Here is a 14631-nt window from a genome sequence, read left to right as displayed (position 1 = left end):
GTGGTACTTCTACTACTTTATTTCCTCCAAAGAAATCTAGTACTTGTTTTCTTTTCCCCCACAGCCCCTACCTTAATCAGTCATGACATCCCATCTGGTGTCTTGATTCTCTCCATCCCGCCCAGATTTCTGCCATACGCTCCCGTCGTGTCTCCCCCCACCCCATTCCTGTCTGCCTTTCACCCCCTTCACATCTTCAAAACCACTTGTCAGTTCCTCAGTGACTCCACACTGCCTTTGAGACCTGAGAGAGCTGAGCTTGCAGAGCCACGGAGGCCTTACATTTTCGGGCACCTTGCTGACACTCAGGCTTTTTCATCCATTTTGGTTGAGCAGTTTTGCAGAGATACACTTCACATTCCATGTCATTCACCCACTTAAAGTGAGTAATTGATTGTTTCTCCCATCCAAGTACTAACCAGGCCTGACCCTGCTTAGCTTCTAAGATCAGACGAGATTGCGTGCTTTCAGGGTGGTAGTGGTATGGCCGCAGACCGATCTGTTGTTTCTCAATCTGATCACAGGTCTCTGTAACCATCACCGCAACCTGATGTAGAACATTCTTGTTCCCAACTGGTGGCATTCACCCTTCCTCACCCACCTCCTCACTCCTTAGTTCCAATCGATAACCTTTCTGTCAAGATTTGCCTCTTCTGGATATTTCACATTAATGGAATCACAATTTTTTAAGCACGTGTGTTTAGGGTTGCCTTCCCTTTTTCCCCCTTTTGTTGGCCTGCCTTCTACTTGCTTCAAACTCTGCTCACATAAGAAATGTGAGAGGCACGCAGGTGGCTCAGTCAGTTGGGCGTCCGACTTTAGTGGGGGTCATGATCTCAGAGTCAGTTAGTTGGGTGTCCGATTTTAGTGGGGGTCATGATCTCAGAATCATGAGATCAAGCCTCACATCAGGCTCCATGCTCCGTGTTGAGACTGCTTGAGATTCTCTATAAATGCCCCTCCTGCTTGTGCTCTCTCTCAAATATATCTTAAAAAAAAAAAAAAAAAACCAGCAGTGGCCCCTGGCAAGCCAAAGTGACCATGTATGTGGTCACTTTGCCTTTTGTACTTTTCTATAATTATTCGAGCTTTCTAACCATGTACTTTTTCATTATTTTTAAAAATTGTCAGGGTGCCTGGGTGGTTAGTCGGGTAACTATATTTGGCTCAGGTCATGATCCCGAGGTCCTGAAATTGAGCCCTGAGTCTTGCTTCCTGCTCAGCAGTCTGCTTCTCCTTCTACTTGTTCCCTTCCACCCCTGCTCATGCTTGTGCTCTCTCGAATAAATTCTTTTTTAAAAAAAAGTTTCAACAAGTTATCTGGGCAGGGAGATTATGGGCCACTTTTACCTCTTTAAACTTCTGAATAGGGACACCTGGGTGGCTCAGCGGTTGAGCGTCTGTCTTTGGCTCAGGGCTTGATCCTGGGGTCCTGGGATCAAGTCCGACATCAGACTCCTGGCATGGAGGCTGTTTCTCCTCCTTCTGCCGGTGTCTCTACCTCCATGTCTCTCATGAATAAATAAAATATTAAAAAAAAATTAAACTTCTGAATAGGAGGGGTGCCTGGCTAGCTCAGTAGGCAGAGCATGCGACTCTTGATCAAACTCTTGACCTCAGGGTTGTGAGTTCAAGCCCCATGTTGAGCACGGAGCCTACTTTAGAAAAAAAAAAAGAAAACTTCTGAGCAGGGAAAAAAACACATATAAAAAATTAATATGTGTAATCATTTAAGTATCAAACACATGTAACGTCCCCAACCAAAGCCTTTCTTTTCCTCCATAACTTTGTGTTCTGATAGTACCTTGTTCTTAACTGCAGTCACCCTGTTTGTGCGTCTCACATTGTTAGCATGTGCTTTCCAGTGCATTCCCCCAGGGCCCTGGGTGTGCCTTATGGCCAGCAGGAGGTGGCGTCGAAGTCGGGTCAGGGCCTTGCTGTCCTAACTGCCTTGCCTGGGGACTTCTCACCCAGGGTGCGTATTCTCAGGGCTCCCATTGCCCATGAGCTGCCCTACTCTGTAGTCTGTATTCTCCAGTGTTTCATGACACAGAACTGGGTGTGTGCTGCTTTGACTTCTGTTCTCTCCAACTAGATTGTAAGCTCCTCGAAGGGCTACATCCTAGAGTCTTGGGTCTCTCTCAGGGCTAGGGCTCAGGCTTAGGTTTCTGACATCCTACAAAATTTTAGGCGCTTTGGAGAATACGAGACCATGTGTTTTCTGTGGCGTAATTGTAACAGGCTTTTAAACTCTTGGTCTATATTTACTTCTGCAGAGAGAGAACCAGGTCTCTTTAGTCAAGATCAGCTCAGGAGCTGTGGAATTAGGTTTCTTTGTATAAATATGCTTGTTTAGTTTTTATGAGTCTTAACATAAAATACAATGAAAAGGACAATGAAGGGTACATGTGTGTGAGGGACTTATCAGACCTTGGAGTAGTAGATTAAAAGATGGCCAAAAAGAAAGGAAAAAAAAAAAGATGGCTGCAGGTTTCTTTGAGAGGAAGAGTCTGTTTCCAACCCCCTTGAGTCTGGGCTGATCTTGGTGACCTGTCTGAGCAAGTGACGTTCTGGGACTCTAGAGGCTAGGTCAAAAGAAGCCTTGTGGTGTCTGACGGGTCACTGGAGCACAAGTCATTGTGTTAGTAAGACCAGAAACCACATGGAGAAGGGAGACAGGGACTGGGACCAGCTAAGCCCAGGCTTCTAGTCATCCCCAAGGGCATGTATGTGGTCTGTACCCTCTACACTAGTCCAGCTGTTATCTGAATATCCCCAAGTGGCTCTGGTGGTGTGGGATTGGGGAGAAAAAGTACCCAGCTGAGCTCTGCCTGAATTCCTGATATAGAATTGTGAGTTATAGCAAAATAGTGGTGGTTTTAAGTCACTACGTTTTGGGATAGTTATGCAGATAGTTGAAACACTTGGTGTAACTCCCCTGCCTAAGTTTGATGCAAACAAACTTAGAAATGAAATTTGGGGGTATGGGATTTTACTGCACTAACAGTTGTCAAAGTATGCCAGCCTGAAAAAGAAATACAGTAATCCAGAAAATAACTTAAACTTTATTTTTTCCTAGTTGGCTTCTCAAAAATGGTGGTATGCTCAAGAGCTCTCGTTGGAGTGGCTTTTTTATATAATCATCCTTTCTGGACTTTTCCATGAGGATGGTCACTTCTATGAGTGCTTCCTGATAAGGCTGGGCAATGGGGTAGGCTGTGACCAGTTCATACTCCTTCTCTTCGTCCTTGTGTGTCGCAGGCCTGCGGAGGGGAGGAGCCGAGGTAGAGAGCCTGCAAGAATGCAGTCTCTCGCTTCTCTGCTCCATGAGCTCTCTCCCCCGAATCATTCGATTCTGATGCCCCTTGATCTGTTCCTTCGCCGAGGCCACCCTGTGCTTTTTGGTCTTAGTTTTGTGTGTTTTCTGGATAGCTTCAGTTTTTCCCTCCTTCCCTAGGGTGAGTACTTGGGGGAAGGCTGTTTCACTTGGGATCCTTTGAGGGAGGAGCCGATACTTGTGGTCTCTGAGGCCTCTGGCTTGTTCGGCTCGGTATATGTGCTTCTGTATCTGGCCCAGCTCCCTCTCAGGCACTAGGTAGTCCTGCTTTTTAGCATCTCCTGTTTTTTCACTTTGTGGTCTCTCTCTCTCTATTTTAATTTTCCACCTTGGAACTACCACGTATTTCCAGGCTTCTCCCAGCATCATTTCTTGACGTTGGCGATAGTAGTATGCCTCTGCTTTGGCAAACCAGGAGTCAAAAGACATGGCTTTAAGCTGATGAAGTGTTTCATTCTCCTGCTGAGACTTTTGGAGTAACAACTTCCTCACTTTTGAAGAATGGACACCACCTAAACTCTTGTCAGAGGGAAGCATGAGAAGGTTTTTAAGCCCGATGTCCTTTGTCACAGGCCATGACACAGATCGCAGGTGGTGAGCAGCTCTGCCTGGCACTCTGACACCATGCCCCTGTTAGGGCCTCTTGGCCATGGTCCCTGACTTTCTCTTCCAACCTCCCACAGTCCCCTCCCCCAGAGTTCCCCTCCAGGTGAGGATTTCACCTTAGACTTCCTTGAGAAAACAGAATGAACACCCTGGTCTTCCCGTTGCCAGAACCACCACCTTGCGTCTATCCCAGACTCAGCCTTTACAATGGAAACGTGGCCAGTTCTCCACACCAGCTCTCCCCACCCCCGCCCCGCCCTGTCCTTGTGAAGCTTCAAGAACTTCAATTCGCTATTACCAAATTCTCTTTCCTGTTTCATCAAAATTTCCCCTGTACTGGATCACTCCACCAGCATAACAATATGTTCTAGTAGATCTACCATCTTTAAACAGACAAGGAAAACGTTTCCTTTGCTTCACATCCCATCTCAGTTCCCCTTCACGGCATGCCATGAAGCAGGTACTTAGAACCCTCTCTGCTTCCCCACCTCCCGGTTCCCCCCAGTCCTTCTCTGTTGGGTTTCCATGCGCCCCCCGCCACCCCGACTGCTGTTGTCTAGGTCATGAGGGATGAAGTTCAGCGGTCCTGGCTCTGTCCCTGTCACATTTGTCCTCAGTGGCATTTTACAGTGCTGAGCACTCTTTCCTCCTTGAAATACTTTCCTTTCCTCTGGCTTCCAGACTGTGGCCAAGGCTATGGTAGGCCCCCCCCTAGACTGTTCCAGCCATTACTGAATATCCCCAGGTGACTGAATAGCCCTTCATTTCCTTCCTACCTCATGGCCACATCCTTCCACCTGCTTTGCTGGTGGAATACAAGAAAATGTAACAGAAATTATCACTGAAGATGAGCCTAGTCTAATTTAGGCTTCCTTGGACATGGGCAGTCTCAATCACTCAACGGGGTGACCTACCATGTGTCAGGGACTGCTCTAGAGGGGGTAGTAAGGCATGAGCAAGACTGTTGAGGCGCATGAGACCGCCCTGTACTCACCTCTCAACTTCACACCTAGATACTGTCCACTTAACATCTCTACTTGGCCCTTCTTCCAGAGTGTTTCCTTTGGTTCCCCCTTCTCAGTCCTGTACCGACTACAAAATGCCCCCACCCTAGGGTAGCAGCCTAACTGGCTTCCCTGAGTCCACACTTCTCTCTCTCTGGCCCCAGCCCCATCAGACCACTCACACAGCAACTGGAGTGGTCTTTGTATATTACAAATCTGAGCACTTCCCTGCATTGAAACCTAGGATAGCATCCCCTATTGCTTTTAGGAAAAAATCCCCAAATCCCAGTATGGGATTTGTAATTTGGCTCCTGACTGCCTCTCAGCTTGACTGCTTGCTCACTGTGCTGCAGCCACTCTGACTTTTTCTGTTCCCCGAAAACCATATTCTTTTTGCCATTTTCACATGTTCTTCCTTCATATACTCCCAAACACACAACACAGCACCTCTGACTATAGTACTTATGTACATAACTTGTAGGTTTAGCTTGTTATTTCCTCAGATCTTCCACGTATTCATTCAAATAAAATCCCATCTTTCATGACCCTTATCACAATCTGTGAGGACTGTTTCATGCCCACCTGTCTAGGCTCCGTGGGGGGCACAAGTGACATCTGTTTTGGTCAATGCTGTCCAGCTGACACCATAGGCCTAACAGACAAAGCACACTTGGTTTGAAACACTCGGGCCCTTTCTACCTCGAAGGAGAAACTTTTTATGCTGGTATTACTGGCTCCAAAGTTCTCAGTAAACGTATTTCCTCACCTTAATCTTCTTTTCTAGTGGGGACTGGGAACCCACTGCGATCCGAGGGTCGCAGGTGCTTTTGGCCCACACCAATCTGGAAGATTAAAAAGAAACCACACTAGGATTTGGAGAAAGGTTTCAGGAAACGTGGCCCTGGTATGAACTGAGGGAGAGAGGTGATTTGGGACTCGCTCATACGTAACGAGAAGCATTTCTCTGTGTCTACGGGCAGCACTAGGGCTGACTTCTAGCCTTCCTTGGAGCAAGGAAGAAATGCTCTCTGATAAAAGTAGGGACAAAGAGCCATACTGACTTTGAGGTTGAGACTAACAAATACCTTTATTTTAACACTGGAAAGGGGAGGCTGAGTTGCTCTTTCTAATTCCACAAACCACTGTTGGTATAATTGAAAAGAACCTCGCCTTTGATGAGAAAATGACTTTTCAAAGCAGGTAAGTCCCTTTTAAGTTCAGTTTTGCATAAAATGATAAATAATTTAATTTATAAACTATCATAAATTTCCAACAGCTAACTGGAACATGTTTCATGATTCTTGTCAAAGGTTTATGTTTCAGATAGCCAAATTTGATGGCAATAAAGTTCGTTTTTTAAATTTAATCCAGGAAAATACAGCCGGGAAATTTGCAGCCACATGTAGGTATCCTGGAAAACTCTTATTTCTTAACCTGCTTAGTTAGCAAATAGGTTCTATGTTTAGCAACCTGGGTTGTAAGTATTCTGTTTCTCTGACTTCTCTTTGTGGCAAAAGAGGTTATAACATAGTCCGGTAAAAAACAAAACTATTGGGATCCCTGGGTGGCGCAGTGGTTTAGCGCCTGCCTTTGGCCCAGGGCGCGATCCTGGAGACCCGGGATCGAGTCCCACGTCGGGCTCCCAGTGCATGGAGCCTGCTTCTCCCTCTGCCTGTGTCTCTGCCTCTCTCTCTCCCTCTCTCTGTGACTATCATAAATAAAAAAAAAAAAAAAAACAAAAAAAAAAAACTATTAATTACCATGTAAGTAAAGCTAATTTCTTAAACAGACTCCTGCTTCTGCTTTCATGTTTTTCTTTCCTAAGGGATTCTTGTATTATCTCCATAACAGCATTTACTGAGCTTACCATACTCCGGGTGATGTGCCGGGACCTTAAATGGGTCCTTTCACTTCGTGTCCCATATGGTATGTGAGGGAGGCACTCCTCAGGCCTCACTGCAAAGACAACTGAGGCCGGAGAGGTTCAGGGACTTGTCACAGGTCCCGGGGCCATTTCAGAGGCAGGATGTGCACCTGCGTGATGCCAGAGCACATAATTTTCATTCCTGTGCTACACTTGTTCCCAGATAAGTGAACATTCTCCTGCCTTTACTCAAAATGGAAGGAAGAAATACCTACTGTTCTTCTGCACTCAGATCCAGCCATTCTGAGTCTGTCATCAGAGGAGGGCATGAGGGTGGGGTCTCCCCATCCGGATGCTCCTTCTGTGGGCTCTCTCTGCACTCCCCCTGCCCGGCACCCATGGTGACCCCTTGGGGAGCCTTCTACTGTGTATCATCCGCGTCCCTTTTCTCTGCCAGTGCCCTCTCCATCGCCAGCTTTGTGAACAACATGCTTGCTCTTCACTGTCTTCCTCACAGCGTCTGCCTTCCCAGCGCTGGTCTCCAGTCTCTCATTCTGTCCTGCAAAAGTCCTATTCTCCAGACACCACGTTCCCTGCCCTCTTTCAGACTTTCAGCCCTCTACTGTTGATCCTTCAGGATGCCTTGGTTGATTTCTAGGACAACCAGAGGCAGTCACAAGCTTTTCTATGTGTCATCACCATCCTAGATTGATACTACTGTGAGGTGGCAGGTGAAGACATCGTCTGGTTGGCAGGGAATGCACTCCGGTGTGAGCTGGGCTGAATGGCCACAGACAAAGTGCAGGGACAGCTCTTCTCGGTGCAGTTGGAGAAAACATCTTCCAAGGCAACAGGAGTGTCTCTTTGTCTTTTTTGTTTGGTTGGGTTTTTGTGGGGGGGTTGGGGGAAAATATATATTGTGTATCTTCCACGGGAATGGAATCAGTGGAGAGCCCTGGGCCGAGGGGAGATCCTGCATGCACATTCCCAGTAGCTGGCAGGATGGACAAGTGTGCAGGTGGCCTGGTCACATGATCTCACCATCACTCAGCTGGTGTATCACTCAGTTAAATGCTACTGCTGCTGCTGCTGCTGCTGCTGCTATGGAGGTTTTGAGCTCTGCTACTCTTTAATCAACTTTTAGCCACATATTATTTAATTATGTACATAATTAGACAATACACAAATGTCAAAATACAAGTTAATGAAACAATTCACCATATATTTAAGCTGTGGATGTCCAAATAAAATCTTCATTGTTTATACTTTTACCATTGAGATGTCTCTACTTCTTAAAATGTGAAAGGAGAAAACATAGTGATTAATTATAACCTGGTTTCTTATTCATTGAGAATAAAATCTATCCCTCCTCAAATATTCTGTTTGTAGAGATGTGCTTGACACCACAACCCTGAACTCATTCAGAAATGAAATAGTTACGAAAGTAAACATGGATATTTTATCAAAACTCAAAGAATTCCAAAATAGCAAGTCATGACACTGATTTCTATTTTCACACCAAAACCTTGGACCATATTACAACCATCATTTTAATATTCACAAGATACCATGTTAACACTGACAAATGTCATGTCACTCAGGTGTCAAATGCACACGCTGTTAATTCAGCCAAAATTTGTATATACCGGTGATGTGACAACATCATACTACCACCCATTCCTAGCTTCATGGACTAGGAGCCAGGCACTACGTGAAATGCTTAAAGGTAGTTGCATCTGGGTGGCTCAGTGGGTTAAACGTCTGTCTTCAGCTCGGGTCATGATCCCGGGGTCCTGGGATGGAGCCCTGTGTCAGCCTCCCTGCTCAGCGGGGAGCCTGCTTCTCCCTCTCCTCCTGCTGCTCCCCCTGCTTGTGCTCTCTTGCTCTCTCTCGCAAATAAATAAAATCTTAAAAAAAAAATAAAGTGCTAAAAGGTAATATCTTATTTACCCTCCTGAAAACCAAATATAGCCCCCCCCCTTTTTTTTGGAGAAAGAGAAAGTGAGCATGAGTGAGGTAGGGGATGGAGAGGGAGAGAGAGAAACTTAAGCAGGCTCCAATGCCCAGCATGGAGCCCAACATCCTGCTCAATCTCACAACCCTGAGATCATGACCTGAGCCAAAATCAAGTCAGGTGGATGTTTAACCAACTGAGCAACCTCAGGCGCCCCTAGCCTCCTTTTTGGTAAAGAGAAATATGCAATTCCTAGTATGAGCCTCTTTTTAAGTAAAGAATCAGCTTAATTAAAACAAAAAAGATGGGATCCCTGGGTGGCGCAGCGGTTTAGTGCCTGCCTTTGGCCCAGGGCGCGATCCTGGAGATCCGGGATCGAATCCCACGTCGGGCTCCCGGTGGATGGAGCCTGCTTCTCCCTCTGCCTGTGTCTCTCTGCCTCTCTCTCTCTCTCTGTGACTATCATAAATAAATAAAAAAATTAAAAAAAAAATAAAACAAAAAAGACAATCATGTGGACCTACAAGGACTTTGAAATATTATGCTTTGAATTTTCTTTTTCCTGATAAGAGATACAAGGGATGAAGACTATAAGCCAGGGAGATTTAAAAAAAAAAACAAAAAAAAAACAAAAAACCTTTTTGACAGCAAATCAGGTTGAAGCAAACTATCAGCAAGACTAGACTTTGCCCTAACATAAACCAAAGGTGGCCTGAGTTGCGTCTTTCTGTGAAAAATATAAACTCTTTGCTAACAAGTTTTTTTTTATTTGCTAACAAATATTTTATCATATACCTAAATTTTAATCTTTTGTCAAAAGCCATGGAAGGTGTTGGAATAGTTATGAGAAGTCCTCGCTGGGGAAGGTGAATAGTTGCTCCTAAAATGACTGTTAACCACTTCTCATGACACAGAACTTGAAACAAACTTCAGAGTGTTTGTCACAGACTAACTGCCGGCATTGGAAACCACACCGGCCCGCTGATTCCATTTTGCAGGAGTTGAAAAACAGACTTAAGTAAAAAAATAAGAGTGCCTCTGATAGTATCTAAACATGCAACACTGACACTCCAACCACCCTATTCCGTAATGTTACTATTCTGCCCACTTTCCTTTTTTTTTCTTTTTAAGATTTTATTTATTCATGGGAGACACAGGCAGAGAAGCAGGCTCCACGCAGGAAGCATGACGCAGGACTCGATCCCGGGACTCCAGGATCACACCCTGGGCTGAAGGCAGGCGCTAAACCGCTGAGCCACCCAGGGATCCCTCTGCCCACTTTCCAAAGGAGGAAACATGTCTAAGAGGGTTATGTGATGTGTTCAAGGCCACACAGTTGCCCAGTGGGAGCCAAACTTAAAAATGCATGTCTAAAAGCAAAGCTTGTGATTTTACACATGCCATCCCACCCAACCTTGGAATATGGGAGGGGTGGAAACAGTCATCACCTTTGTGGAGCTCACAACCCAAAGGGGGAGGCCAGAAATAGGCACAAGTGCACTCTTTTGTGTTGTACGTTCCATGGGTTTTAACAAACGTATAGTGACAGGTGTCCATCGTTACTGCATCGTACAGAATTTTATCATTGCCCTAAAAATCCCATGTTCCAGCCATTTGTCCCTCCCTCCCTCTGCATCTTAAACCCCAGGAACCACTGATCTCCTTACAGTCTCACAGTTCGGCCACTTCCACAATGTCATGTAGTTGGCATCACACAGCATGGCTTTTTCATGCTGAAAAGGCTTCAGATTGGCTTGTTTCACTTAGCAATATGCTTTAAGTGTTCCTATCTTTTCATGGCTTCATAGCTCATTTCTTATCACTGAACAATATTCCATTGTTGGTTTATGCATTCACCTAGTGAAGGACAGCTTGCTGGCTTCCAGTTTTGACAATTATGAATAAAGCTACTAGCTACCATTAACATTTGTGTACAGGTTTTTTTTTTTTTTTTTTTTAAACCATTGAGCCACCCAGGGATCCCTGGAAGGTTCTATTTTTTTTTTAATTTTTATTTATTTATGATAGTCACACAGGGAGAGAGAGAGAGAGGCAGAGACACAGGTAGAGGGAGAAGCAGGCTCCATGCACCGGGAGCCCGACGTGGGATTCGATCCTGGGTCTCCAGGATCGCGCCCTGGGCCAAAGGCAGGTGCCAAACCGCTGCACCACCCAGGGATCCCTGTGTACAGGTTTTTGTATGGACATAAGCTTTTGACTAATTCGGTTCAACGCCGGGATTTTTGGATCATAGGTTAAGAGTATGTTTAGTTTTATAAGAAACTGCCAAACTATCTTCCAAAATAGCTGTACATTTTGCCTCCCCACCAGCAATGAATGAGAGTTCCTACTGCTCCACGGCCTTGCTAATATTTAGTGTCAAGTGTTGTGAATTTTTTAGCTACCGTAGGAGGTACGAACTCTATTTTGTTATTTTATTTTATTTATTTATTTATTTTTTTATTTATGATAGTCATACAGAGAGAGAGAGAGAGAGAGAGGCAGAGACACAGGCAGAGGGAGACGCAGGCTCCACGCACCGGGAGCCCGACGTGGGATTCGATCCCGGGTCTCTAGGATCGCGCCCTGGGCCAAAGGCAGGCGCCAAACCTCTGCGCCACCCAGGGATCCCTATTTTGTTATTTTAATTTGCAATTTGCTAATAACATGATGCTCCACATCTTATTATATGCTTATTTCCATCTGTTTATCTTTGGTAGGTATATGTTCAGATCTTCTGCCCATTTTTAATTGGGTTGTTTTCTTGCTGAGAACTCAATTTTTTTGCATCTACTGATTTGTCTTTAGCAGGTTGATGACATGAATCACATTGTTTTGAAAGGTATAATAGCATATAATTCTTTTTACACGTATGTACTGTAAATGTATTTTCTCTTCCTTATGACTTTAACATCTTTCTCTAGATTACTTTATTGTAAGAATATAGTCTACAATACATATAATACAAAAAATATTAACCGATTGTGTTGTTGACAAGGCTTCTGGTCAACAGTAGGGTTTTAGTAGCTGCTTTGGAGGGAGTCAGAATTTATATGTGGATTTTTGACGTGTGTGTGGGGGGGCGGGGAGGCTGGTACCCCTAACCCCAACATTGTTCAAGGGTCAACTGTATTTTCATTTAGTTCAAAATATTTCTGAGCTTCTTTGACTCAAGTGTTGTATGTTGTTTAACCTCTGAATATTTTGGGATTCTCCAACTACCCTTCTGTTGTTGAAATTTAGTTTAATTCCATTGTGCTCTGAAAGCATACTTTATATGGTTTCTATTCTTTTAAACTTGTTGAGGTGTTTTTTTTTAATGGCACAGAAGGTGGTCTATTTTGAATGTTCCACGTGAGCTTGAGAAGAGTGGATTAAGTACTCTACAGAGGTCAGTTAGATCCAGTTGATTGATGGGTGTTGTTGAGTTCAGTCATGTCCTTACTAATTTTTTGCCTGTTGATCTGTCAATTACCCAGATAAAGGGTACAAAGTCTCTATCATAGTGGATTCATCTATTTCTCCTTGCAATTCTCAGGTTTTGCCTCACATATTTTGCCATTCTTGCTAGGTGCATACACATTAAAAATTGTTGTCTTCTTGGAGAACTTACCACTTATCACTATGCAATGTCCCTCTTTATCCCTAACTTTCCTTGCTCTGAAATTTACTTTGAATGTAAAGTAGCTACTCTATTTTTGTAGCTACTCTAGCTTTTGTTTAGTGTTAACAACAGTAGAGCTAGCAACAGTAGATCTTTCTTCATCCTTGTACTTTTAATCTAACTTTGTTTTTACATTTAGAGTGGTGTTTCTGGATAGGTAACATATAATTTGGTCTTATTTTTTTTTTATCCAGTCTGACAGTCTGTTTTTTAATTGGTATGTTCAGACCATTGACATTTACAGTAATTATTGATATAACTGGGTTAATATCCACTGTATTTTAAAATATTTTTTATTTGGCAAAGAGAGAGAGCACAAATAGGGGGTGCAGCAAGTAGGAGAGGGAGAAGCAGGCTCCTCGCTGAACAGGGAGTCTGATGTGGGACCCTGGGATCATGACCTGAGCTGAAGGCAGACACTTTACTGAGCCACCCAGGCACCCCAAGATCTACTTTGTTACTGTTTTCAAGTCACTGCTCTTGTTCTTTTTTTGTTCTTTTTGTCTTCCACTCTTTTCCTGTTTTCTCTAGTTTTAATTGTGCATTTCATGATTCTATTTTTTTTTCTCCTCACCTAGCAGAGCAATTTTCTTTTCTAAATGGTTATCCTTGAGTTTGCACTATACATTGACAACTAACCCAATTCTCTTTTAAATAACACTACTTCAGGGATCCCTGGGTGGCTCAGCGGTTAAATGCCTGCCTTAGGCCCAGGGCATGATCCTGGAGACCCAGGATCGGGTCCCACGTCGGGCTCTCTGCATGGAGCCTGCCTCTCTCTCTTTCTCTGTGTCTCTCATGAATAAATAAATAAAATCTTTAAAAATAAATAAATAAATAACACTACTTCACTTCATAGGTGGTGCAAGTACCTTATAAGAGTACTCCCAGTTTCTCTCTCCCATCCATTATAACATTGCTGTCATTCACTTACCCATAAACTTATAAAATTAGCTTAGGCAAATTGCTATTATTTTGAATTAACAGAGCAATTAAATTTTTTAAAAATGAAACATTTGGTTTTATCTTCATTTATTCCTTCTCTAATAATGCTTTTCTCCTTTTTTGTCTGACCTATATTATCTTCCCTTTCTGAAGAATTTTAGTATTTCTTACAAACCAGGTCTACTGGTGACAAATTCCCTTCATTTTTGTTTGAGAAGTAGTTTGTTTTATTGTGCTTCACCTTGCTGTACTTTGCTGATATTGTGGTTTTTATAAATTGAAGGTTTGTGGCAATTCTGCACTGAATGAGTTTATTGGCAATATTTTTCCAACAGTATTTGGTCACTTTGTGTCTCTGTGTCACATTTTGGTGATTCTTGTGGTGTTTCAAACTTTTTCGTTATTACGATATTTGTTTTGGTGATCTGTGATCAGTGATGATGGCTGGCTGAGAGTTCAGATGGAGGTTAGCATTTTTTAGTAATAAAGCATTTTAAATTAAGGTATATACTTTTTTTTTTTTAGACATAATGCCAACGCACAGTTACTTTTCTGTAAAAACCAAGACGTTCATTTGACTTGATCACAAGATTTGCTTTACTGCAGTGATCAGGAACTGAAACACAGTATCTCCAAGGTATGTCTGCAGTTCTTTCACTTTTGCAGGATAATTTCACCGGCTAAAGAACTGTAGGTTGATGGGTTTCCCTCCAACACTTTAAATATTTCATATCCCTCTCTTCTTGCTTGCATACTTTCTATAGAAAAGTCTGATGTAATTCTTATTCTTGCTTCTCTATTTAGTACGGGTTTTCTTTCCTCTGGCTTTTTCAAGAGTTTTACTTGTCTTTGATTTTATGCATTTTGAATGTGATTACATGCACGTAGATTTTTGGCATTTGTCCTAATGTTCTACACAACTATAATTTTAAAATGCAAATACATTTTAAATAAAGTAAAATAAAAAGCTCAGTTCCCTTGCTACACTAGCCACATCTTAGGTGCTCATTAGCCATGAATGTTTAGTCGCTGTTAAAAATAAAACTGTCAGTTATTTTACTAGTAAAAACGGGTTTACTTGGGGATAGCCTAGAACTGCAATCTGAGGGAAGCCAGCCACAGCAAAACTACAGGCTAGTCCAGAAAACAGAAAAAAATTTTTTTTAAATTTTATTTACTTATTCATGAGAGACCCAGAGAGAGGCAGAGACACAGGCAGAGGGAGAAGCAGGTTCCATGTGGGGAGCCCGATGTGGG

The 14631-nt window shown here is 43.3% G+C and overlaps 1 long non-coding RNA gene across 1 annotated transcript; it reads right to left on the bottom strand.

The window, feature by feature from the left end:
• Window positions 1-3846: 3846 nt before the first annotated feature.
• LOC112916803 (uncharacterized) lies at window positions 3847-6931 on the bottom strand. Its single transcript, XR_011997610.1, has 3 exons — window positions 6815-6931; window positions 5714-5789; window positions 3847-3856 (listed from the first exon to the last, which is right to left on the bottom strand). It is a non-coding gene; the product is annotated as an uncharacterized lncRNA (long non-coding RNA).
• Window positions 6932-14631: the final 7700 nt, after the last annotated feature.

This window comes from Vulpes vulpes, chromosome 15 (assembly GCF_048418805.1).
Source record: "Vulpes vulpes isolate BD-2025 chromosome 15, VulVul3, whole genome shotgun sequence".
In the NCBI taxonomy this organism is placed as follows: Eukaryota; Metazoa; Chordata; class Mammalia; order Carnivora; family Canidae; genus Vulpes; species Vulpes vulpes.
This window is presented reverse-complemented; position numbering and strand designations above follow the sequence as displayed.